General features: G+C 33.2%; 1 protein-coding gene across 2 annotated transcripts in view; it reads left to right on the top strand.

Moving 5' to 3' along the window:
* Window positions 1–2,901: 2,901 nt before the first annotated feature.
* Window positions 2,902–11,134, top strand: part of LOC128245509 (uncharacterized) — a 66,810-nt gene continuing 58,577 nt past the window's right edge. Inside the window, exon 1 of one of the 2 annotated variants that reach the window (XM_052963712.1) lies at window positions 2,902–2,952. The gene's annotated coding sequence lies outside the window, so the exon portion shown is untranslated. Of the gene's footprint in view, window positions 2,953–10,039; window positions 10,167–11,134 lie in introns of those variants that run through there. The other variant, XM_052963717.1, reaches the window with a different exon arrangement.

Genomic DNA, 11,134 nt, shown 5'->3' with positions numbered 1-11,134 from the left:
AGATCAGTATCTAATTATGTCTCCAAATGACCTTTGCAAAACAACTTTTCATTTGGAAACGTACACTACACTGGCCTATCATTTTAATCACAGAGTAATAGTATATGGTATCATTATAGTATATACTACAGGGTCTTGGAGAATATATCAAGACGTATTGTATAAAAAAAAACCATGCCGTATTGTAGATTAGACAACCTTGTTAAATATGCCATGGCGTCTTGTACCAGTAAAATATATTTCTTTCTTTTTTAAAGACGATGACGGGTTTTCACGAGAGGTCAAGTGTGGTTCGAGCGACTATGAACACAAAACCCCTTCAACATAGTTGAACTCATATATACGTCGTTACAAATATTATATCAAATTTGACAAATCAAACGTTGACTTAATATCTTGAACCATTTCGAACGGTTGACCATCAGTCTTAAGGTCCTCCCTCACATAAGTAATTGTTCTGTCATAATTTAGTTACCCGGGACCATGAATATGAACAGTTTTAGGCTTGAGTTCAAACTCAAACTCCGAGAAGCACTTTTATTAAATTGCAAAGAAGCGTCTTAATTCTATTCCTTCTACTAATAAATGTCACCTTTAATTGGTAAAAGCATTCAGCAAATGTTTTCACAATAACTTTACCAGAAGAAAAGGTACAATGACATGAAGATTTGCGGTTTAATGTGCAAGCGTTTGAACATTTTGAACTTAACAAAATATACACAAGAGAGTGCATTCATATCATAATAGTTATTCAAGTTATGAAATGTCTAAAACAATGGAAATGCCTTCTTGTTGCATTGACATTTTAAGGCATAAGCGAACCTTTTAAAACAGCTGATAAGTTCCTTTGTGAAGAAAGGAAATGCCACTTGCATTTATGAAAATTAATACATGTTGCAGACACTGATATCATAGGAAACTCCCTTTACATCTTCTTCCGGTGAATCCGTTTAATAAGAATTCCTTTTGAACTGAAATGTGTTATATGATCAACTGTGTATGTAAATATGCATAAGCACAGTACTGGCAAATAGGTCACACCAGCCAATACATATCCACAAATGTGACCAAATCTCTTGTAATGTCTTCTCACATAACGTTCGGATTAACAGTAACGCTCTTCTATATAGAATACCCATACTACAATAAACAAATTAATTTTCAGAACATCTAAATGTAACCACATTACTCCTGTTATAAACAGACTACAATGATTTCAAATGCAGTACAGGGTAGGGTAGAGTACAAGATTCACCATCACCATACAACACTTATTGTACCAAAATGTCGAACGTTACAATTCATATGGTGACAGGAGCTTTTAGACAGCTGTCAGACAGCAGCTGCACGTTTATGGAATGCGCTTCCTTCTGGTTAAAAAAGAATCGTAAAACATCGGCAAGTTTAAAAAGGCGCTAAAACTCATTATAGTACATCTAATTATTGACATAAGAATATAATGTTAAATTAAAAGTATTAAAAATGAAAGGTAGTTTTGTTTTTAATTTTTATGTTACATAATTGTTTGTCGATAATCTGTGAAATGTATTTCGTAAACGCTCTTGAATGTGCCTTTTTTTATTTTATATATATCAAGCTCCATAAAATATGGAAAGTTATAACAAATAGGAAAATAAATCAATTAATAATAAAAAATAAAATGATAAAAAATAATAATTCTAATATAATTAATTATGTTTGATCAGATTTTGCTTGTTTTTTTCCTCCGGCGTTTCGTTTGTTGGTTCAATAGTGCTTTACGCGTCTTTCTTCCAATCAGTTCCAATAAGTTCTGGATCTGTAGTCATCTTTGTTCGTTTTAATTGCTAGCATGTGTTTTTTGTTAAAGGTTTGTTTAAGTTGTGTATTTTATATCATTTCTTGTTTTATTATTTCATTTTGTTTTATTAAATATACATCTTTGATATTCTAGACGCTGACGTTATTTGCTTTTCAAATTTTGATGCCGCAATATAGCAAAGATTATGCATACTAGGTTTTTTTATGTCTTTCGGGATAAGCTTTTAAAGAGTTTGTTTGAATCGAAGTCAATTTGTACTTTTGAATAAAATGATTCCTGCTCATTGAATCTTGATTTCATTTTCTCTTCTCCGAATACAAAATGTTCAAATACACTTTAGGAATGCGTTAAAGAAAATTTAAAGAAACTACAATGTTGGAAATGATTGCAAACCATCTGCATGTTAAGCGATTCAGGCGGAAGATAAGAGAGGATAAAGGCCATTCCAAAGCCTGAAAGGTAGTAAAGATAATGAAATTGAGGATCTGCCACGAGTTGTCATAAAATCACGATTGTTTATCAAGTTCAAGAAATTAGTTAGTAAGCGAGCCTTTACGGCGCTTACTCAAATAGTTCATGGATAAGATAAATACCTCTGAGTCTCGTATGATACCGAGCTTCAGATTATTCATTTTCATTAAATAATAAAAAGAGACCTACCTGATTCACCTGCGCTGTTGATGAGCCGATGCCACAAACTGACAAAGCAATGCCATTTCTCTCGCTACATGCATTGAAGAAATAAAGTACCCGTAAATATATATCCGATCGTTTAAGATTCCGCTAATAGACAGAATAGGTAATATGCAGTAGGAATCACAGCATGAACACTCAAATTTTTTGAATGTTGCTTTCTTTTAAAATTGAGACTTCACACAAGATTAGATGACATTATTATTTTTATATACGTTTATAACGTCCTTGCCTGTTTAAGTACAGAGAGTGACAAACGTTTTAAGAACGCATTTAATGACATCATAAGGATAAATCTGTATCATAAAACCAAAATAAGAAGCAAACGTAAAACGTACTGGAATATGAGGCAATAACTGTTTTCTATGAATTCGCTGACAAATATGAGTTTTATTGTTAAATTTCAGATGTGTAATACAGCATCATCGTGACGGAAAGAAAGTAAAACAAACAATAAAGTAAGTTATGACTTTTTTTACTTCATATCTATCCATTAGTAAATTCCTGTAAACTGGACAGGCGTGTTGGACAGTTTAAACACCATATTTGATATATAACTGTTCTCGGAAATAATAATAATAAACAGAACGATAAATCATCATTAGACATACTTTGTGTGTTAACAACGGGAAATAACACATATAAAAACGCTCCCACCATGCCAAAATCAAATGACATTATTGCTCATTTTTTTATTTACTATTGATTGACCAGAAGTGGCACCGCAAGGAAAATTCTTTAATGCTATATGTCAAAAGGTACAGAGGTCACAGGTCACAGTTCTGATTGCCTTTCACGTGAGTGTAAAACTTTTATGCATGGTCCAGCTGATTGTGATTGAGTCCTGAAATATCTCACTGATTCATACAACTAAAGTATTCAAATTTCATATGCACTTTTACCAAAACATCAAAATGGCCAAAGAAAAACAATGAGTTTATTAACTCAACATATACTATCGCCACTTCAATTTTCAACATTACAGCGAGCATACCGAATATACGTTTTTCCTTCTAGTTTTAATTGTTTTTGTACGTTTCCTCATTAACGTTTGCGTCCGAGCAATTTAATTGAGACATTTCAAGGTACCAATCATTACTACTTGAGAAGCTCTGATACCCAAAAAATAATTTAATAGAGAACTAAATGCCGTAAGTCTGACCATTTCAGAACATTTAAATTGGACCGGCTTTTGTTCTTATTGCAATCCTTGAGGTGGTATACATTGATCGTCGCTATCATGCATTACCAGTCTAACCTTATTCAGAGATTTTCTTCGACCAACCGCTCCAATGGTTTCTGATGTACTGGGCTTGGAATACTTTACCATATTGTAATTAAAAGCCAATGTAATAACCAGGGCCATTTGATACACCGATTTGAATACAAACTTAATGATTTTGTATTTAATCAAATAACACATATCAGAGAACATGTATCATATAATGCATATTTTGTTGCATCAATCTATGTATGAATTACTGTAACCGGATATTATACGCTAACACTGTCTCGCCATAGAAGCTTTTATAGCGACGTACTTGTATCTACCTGCATGTCGATGGCCATGGGTTTGATGCACATCAGATTCAAAAACAGGTTTGTGTAGTCTGTTTCATTACAAATATGAGTTCTGAGTTCTTCCAGTGTACACTGTTCTTTTACATGCCGTGTTTACATGCAGCTTTCCTAAGTAACATAATTCATACCATAGGATTAATGTTTTTTATTTGAAATCGCAGAGTTTATAACACAAATGGGCCATTGCAATTATGTAGAATGATATTAACCGAAAATTACTACCAGTCAATTGCTTTTATACAAATGTAGAAGACAAATTGATTTCTTTATGTAAAATATCAACTGAATGCGTACAACTCGTATTCCAACCACATTTTCTGAAATAAAACTGAAACATATCTTAATATAAAAAGACAACGTAATATACAGCTGTCGTCAGGAAAATAACATCTTTCAAAAGTACAAAGTATATATATTGTTTGCAAACAGGTTTAATAGGCACTGTAAAATGTCAAAAGCAATATGTTTAATACACAGAATAAACATAAAGAAAAGCCGCTTTGTTATAGCAAAGAACACATTCCTATCATTTCCTGAATATATATAACCTCATAATAAATACGTTCAAATATAATACACTGTGTTTTATTTTCCTTGGTATTAATTAGTTCCGTGACAGTAACTGTTAGCACACTATTGGCAACGCCCACTAGATCGGCTTATTGATATAATTTATGAAAATCTTCATCATGGTGCACCCTAATAAAAAACAATCGCTATACAAACAACATCATCAAGACGTTATTACCTTGCTAATTTTCGATTTATAGGGATCTTCATCACGTAAAGTAAAACACATTACAATGTGTGTACCTTTATTGATATCAGTTCGTCCTGGAGCACATGTTTTCTTTTGTCGTTTTACTTTGCATGTAATAAATATAAACGGATTGGTTTTACCAAAATAACGGATAACGGAATTGCCATTATAGAAACGTGCACTACATGCAAATGTATACAGATAGGTAAAGAAAACAGAGACAAGCGCAAAAATGTTAAAACGTGTGAAAAGTTTGATGGCTTGACAATGGCTAGTATACAATGCCTCTCTATTAATCCAAAAGCAAACACCAATAGTAGCATGACAGGACTGCACAATCACACCGACTTTTTTTGTCAATACGTTTTCTGTCGGTTTCTGCATTATATTCTTTTCAACGCTTGGACTGTTGCGAATCGTAAGTGACATGCAAGTTTTCTTAAAGGAATATGTGGTGTAAGGAACAGTCGCAGCTCAAGTACCTGTATCCGTTTGTACAGTCCATCTTCTAAAATGTCACCTAACTTTGTTAAAGTAATGTATTGATGACTTGTATGGTGTGTGTATTATATGTCCAGGGTACACTTTTGATGTAAGTATAAGACGGAATTATAAACAAATATGATTTAAAGCAGCGGATACAATGTGGAGATAAACTTTGTTTTAAATTCCAATTTGATTTGTCTTGATACTGATCAAGTCAAAATCGTAGTGCAAGCTTGCAGTGAGAATATACGCATGTTCTACTAAGACTTGGAAATGGACAATGGTTGCAAAAGTAAAAATCGCAGCGTAATTGTTCACATCAGAAGACGATCGTTTTTATAGTGGTTTGCGTAACTACTTAGAGAGTATTGTTTATTTCAGTCGAAGAGAGAAATCATGCAACTAATTATATCCAATATGATAAATGAACATGAAAGATGCAGAGTAAGTGTCCGGGTTTAGAAATGAATTTCGAAATCTGCTTGAATCTACAGGAATTTACCTCCGGATAATAATATTAAACTCAAAGCTTAGCAATTAATAAAACTACTAGCGGAGAAAACCATTATTTTCTGTGTAAGTAATCCAAGTACCAACCCCCGCTGAAAGATCTGTAGACTTTGAATTTACAATTTTTATTGTATGCCTATCTGCAATCTATCACTGTATGGTTTATGTGTGTATCGGTATAGGAGAAATATTGAAAAACAATGATATAGACATGCTGACGTTAAGTGGAATGTATGGTCTCGTTTTTTAATTACCTCAAGCCCGTCAGTTCAAATAAATTTATATTGATATTAAAAGGAAATATACTCAGTTTTGAATTAATAGACGAGTTTTACATTGGTGTTAAAAAAATTTGATGCCGTCGTATGTAATATTATATTATTCGGTCAGATGGTAGTGGTGTCATTCAAGTGTTTCCCGTAGTTCGACAAGTTGTGTGTTGCCAAAGTTGTTCCGTTGCTATGCAGTGTAGTTTTATTTGTATACTTCTCTCTATTCATCATTTTATACATGCTCTGTAGTCCTAATGTTTGCATGCCCCTGTAGTTTCTTGTTCATGCTTCCACGTGTAGTTCTATTTGTAATACATGCCCATTTAGTTCCATTTTAATACCTACCCTTGTAGTTCCTTTGAATTCACATGAAAAATGTTAACTTCGCAACCAGTGTTTCTTTATCGTCTTATGATTTTATATTGTTTAACCTAATCGAAGGTCTTTGCAGCCCTTGTATATTTTTGTTTTGACAGATGATTTTTATATTGCATATAAAATGGTGATGTGATGATTACTGCATGCTGATCGGAACAAGTCGAATTATGTGCCGATTTCTATTTTAAGCTCACCTGAGCACAAAGTGCTCAAGGTGAGCTATTGTGGTCGGTCTATGTCCGGCGTCTGTCGTCCGTCGTCCGTCGACCGTCTCTCGTCGTCAACAATTGGTTATAATCATAATCTTCTCCTAAACCCCGTGGACAAATTTAATGAAACTTCATAGGAACGATCCTTGGTTTGTGCTGTTTCAAAAATATTCAAATAATTAAATTCCATGCAGAACTCTGGTTGCCATGGCAACCTAAAGGAAAACGTCAACAATTGGTTATATTCACCATCTTCTCCTAAATCCCTTGGACAATTTAATGAACTTCATGGGAATGATCATTGGTTGGTGCTTTTTCAAAATTGTTTAAAGAAATGAATTCCATGCAGAACTCTGGTTGCCATGGCAACTTAAAGGAAAACGTCAACAATTGGTTATATTCACCATCTTCTCCTAAATCCCTTGGACAATTTAATGAAACTTCATGGGAATGATCCTTGGTTGGTGCTTCTTCAAAATTGTTTAAAGAAATGAATTCCATGCAGAACTCTGGTTGCCATGGCAACCTAAATGAAAATGTCAACAATTGGTTATAATCATCACCTTCTCCTAAACCCCTTGGACAATTTTAATGAAACTTCATAGGAACGATCCTTGGTTGGTGTTTCTTCAAAATTGTTCAAAGACATGAATTCCATTCAGAACTCTAAAGGAAAAATAACAAAACTTTTTCTGGCAAATGCTTTTAGGCCTAGTTCTTAAATATTGGGTGTGTAACAATGTTTATTGGATATCTACCATGTTTATTTAAATTATGCCCCTGAAGAAAAAATGGCCTCACCCAGTGGGTCACAAGTTCATTATTATAAATACATTTTGTTACAATTGATAGTTCTGTAAAGTTTACCCTTGAAACAAGGGCAGCAAGTCTTGCTATATGGTCTCCATTTTTCTTGGAGATTCCACTACTTTTTATTTTAGTAACAAGGGAATATATTTTAAATTTATTTAAGTCTTCAACATAGTCACTTCTAAGGTAATTATTGCTCTTTTTTTAGGATCATAGATTAAAATAATTATTATACACTTTATTCTTTAGAGGAAATTTCATTTTTACTTTACGATAAATTTAATAATCAGACTTTTCCATTTAACTTCATGTATATTATTCTAAGCTAGAAATCTTATCTTCTGTGTGGATATTGAATAAGCCTTATAAAGAAAAAAAATATTAACTATATTTGATGGATGGTGATGTTGTCCTAGATGGAAGAAGCAATGATAGAATATGATTGTGTACTGCTCGTTGATGTATAAAGCATAGGGCAGATTATTGATTTTATTGGACGTTGCACTGTTTGTTGTTTATGTATCTATACTAAGTTATTTTAGTGTGCAAGCAATTTAACATAGTTTTGTCAGTGTGCAGGCAATTGAACGAGGTCCTGTCAGTTGTTTGTGTATCTATACTAAAAAGTCTTTCAGTGTGCAAGCATTTTAACATAGTTTTGTCATTGTGCAAGTAATTGAAAGAAGTCCTGTCAGTGTGCAGGCAACTGAAAAATGTTCTGTCAGGGTGCAGGTATCTGTACCAAGTGCTGGCAGTGTGCAGTAGATTATCAAGTCCTTTCAGTGTGCAGGCAACTGAACAAAATCCTGTCAGTGAGCAGTCAATCGACAAGTCCTGTCAGTGTGCAGGAAACTGTGAGTGATTATCCAGGCAACATGTTTGACCAGTATATTTTTCCATATTCACAAAGGTTAAACTATTTTACTCAGGTGAGCGATTTAGGGCCATCAGGGCCCTCTTGTTTTAATATTATTGTTATTAATGTCCTCTCCTATGTACAATGTGCTTGATAAAAGCATGTTCAAACTTGCAAGTCCACTGCTGTGTGTGTATTTTTTCCCAAAGCTCCTACAAAAGTTATCTCAAAAAAATATCCGTGCTTTTCATGAAAATAAACTATGCCTTTTGTTAGCATAGTTCAAGTTAAAGTAAATTTGAAGTGAAAACAAAAAAGTTACAATAAAAAAAAACTATTTTTATCACTTCATTTTTTATACAATAAATAAATTTCATTTACAAGTTCTTATTTAAAGACAACGAAAATAAGTCCCGACGTTATTTTCCTGCGTTATTGTTTATAATTAAGAGAAATGTTCATCTCAAAATCATATTTTTTGTTAAAATAAATCATCTGTTTACATGATATGAATGTACAGATTTCATTAAATAGTCCAAAATCAATTAATTTTGTCCTGAATGCGTCAAAATGTTTTTTGTCGATTATTAATTGATTTATTATTCTTTGACTGAAACAATTATTCTCATTCAAGTGCATGACTGTGCATGATTTATACACATTGTCTGACAGGGAAACAAAACTATTTTAAGAATTCTACCGTAGTTACTGGTTTCTTTTGGTGTATATCCATCTCAGAAACGCTACGTTTGAAGGCATTAACACGAATATTTTCTGTAATATTTACGTAAAACAATTACCATTGCAGTAGACACAATATGCCTTCCTTAGTGCTGGGAGACAAGGCTTAAATATTTGTACTTTAAGTTTAATATTTTATGCACGCCCTGATGTTTTATATCATATGCTTGCTCCTGTATCTCCATTTTTATGCTTTACCCTGTAATTATTTTTAATGCTTGCCCTTCTTGTGTCGTATTTTATGCTTTCTCTTGTAGTTACTTGTTTGCTTGCCTCAGCAGTTATTATTTATGCTTCCCTCTGTATTTCCATTAGTAGGCTTCCACCTCTAGTTCCATTTGTTGTGCTCCCCTCTGTTGAGAGTGTCCCTGTAGTTCCATTTGTTTTGCCCCCCCCCCCCCCTGTAGATCTTTTATTTAGGCTTGCCACTGTAGTTTCATTTTTTATATGATTTCATATTGGTGTGTCAATAACATAACACTAGAGCCATAATACGTTCTAATTGATTAAGTGCGATCGGAAGAATCTTGTAGTTCGAATTACCAGTGTAACTTCCCATTAAATGTTTCCCAATTTAATTCTTATACATGTTCGATAGCATAAAACATCTCATTTCATTACTCATTACAACCCCCTTAATAAATTTAATTCCATGTGGGCGCTGGTGAACATGTCGTTTTTGCCCTCAATGGCGGATCTCTCATCATGATTCTCTGATAATTATAACTGGAGATACTTCTCATTTCCAATCCCAATGCAGGCTTTTTCAGTCCCTGATTACAAATCCATAAGCGAAGTGTTGCAATTCATTTTTCTATTACGACGCGATCACAAAACAAGAGGTCTAATGAAGAATGTACGGTTGTTTAATGAATTATTAAAGGCCCTGTTGCAGGCAAATCAATAGTCGCAGATCGAAGCACTCTCAGCTGTATGAAAGGTGTCGAGAGTTTGTTTTAATAGACCACGACATCTGAGGAATATCATCTTGGAAAAAAGGGATATGAGTTAAGAAGGATTGTTTAATTCATAAGTGAAAAGGGAATTTGAAAAATAGACGTTCAAACTGGTCAGTATAGATACTATGCCACACTGGGTATTGTTGTTTTTTTTTAAAGTAAGCTTTAAGCGGCAGGCTTTTTCCGATATTTGTGTTCTAACATGCTTGAGTTTTCAATGAAAATGTCGTTCTAAACTATATCACTACAGAGTTGGGTTGAACAGTATTTCCTTTGTACGTTTAATATTCCCTGCTTGTTATAGAATGTGATGCTTATGTTACCCATCAGTACCTTAGCCTGAGGCAAACTTAGGAATTTAAGCAGATACGGTCTAGGCTTGCCTCATCCCACGAACAAATACTTTGGATATATACTTTTTCTAGTAAGTTAGAAGTTGTTTTATATACATAATTAATGTGGCGGCAATGAGATTTCTGAAGTATTACACTTTTGTTTCATTTCAATAGTCATGAATCATTATTAAGACCAATGTTTACTTTGGAAATTTTAACCGATGTACCTCAGTTTCACTACGGGCCTATCCGTGTGAGTTTACATAAATATTATACAGATGCACAATAACTCCGTTATAAGATGTACCACAATTAATTCAATTGTTTGTTTTCCCGAAAATGATGAATAATTATCGAAAACAATGGTTCTTATAAAACACGGTAATTCTACCTTATTTTACGATAGTTGATTACTGTAAATCTTTTAGCACTCACCAGTCATTTAATAATTGTGTGTTTTTGGCTATTTAATACACGGTTGCAATCTCGTCATCATTAATTCATATTTTCCATTAATGTATTATTTAGTGAGTAGTTTAAGGTTTATCTCTCCATTTTTATATTTGTTATACATACTGCTTATTTATTGATTTTGAATAAGCGTGTCACTTTCAGTAAATTTACACCAAATAATATATTTTTGATTGCACTCTCACCCAGACACATGTAATCTTATAAGAGAATGCCCATTTTAAATCAATAGTAATTTAAATATTCTCAATATTATAGATAACGGCGAAGAT

Source organism: Mya arenaria, chromosome 2 (assembly GCF_026914265.1).
Source record: "Mya arenaria isolate MELC-2E11 chromosome 2, ASM2691426v1".
In the NCBI taxonomy this organism is placed as follows: Eukaryota; Metazoa; Mollusca; class Bivalvia; order Myida; family Myidae; genus Mya; species Mya arenaria.
This window is presented reverse-complemented; position numbering and strand designations above follow the sequence as displayed.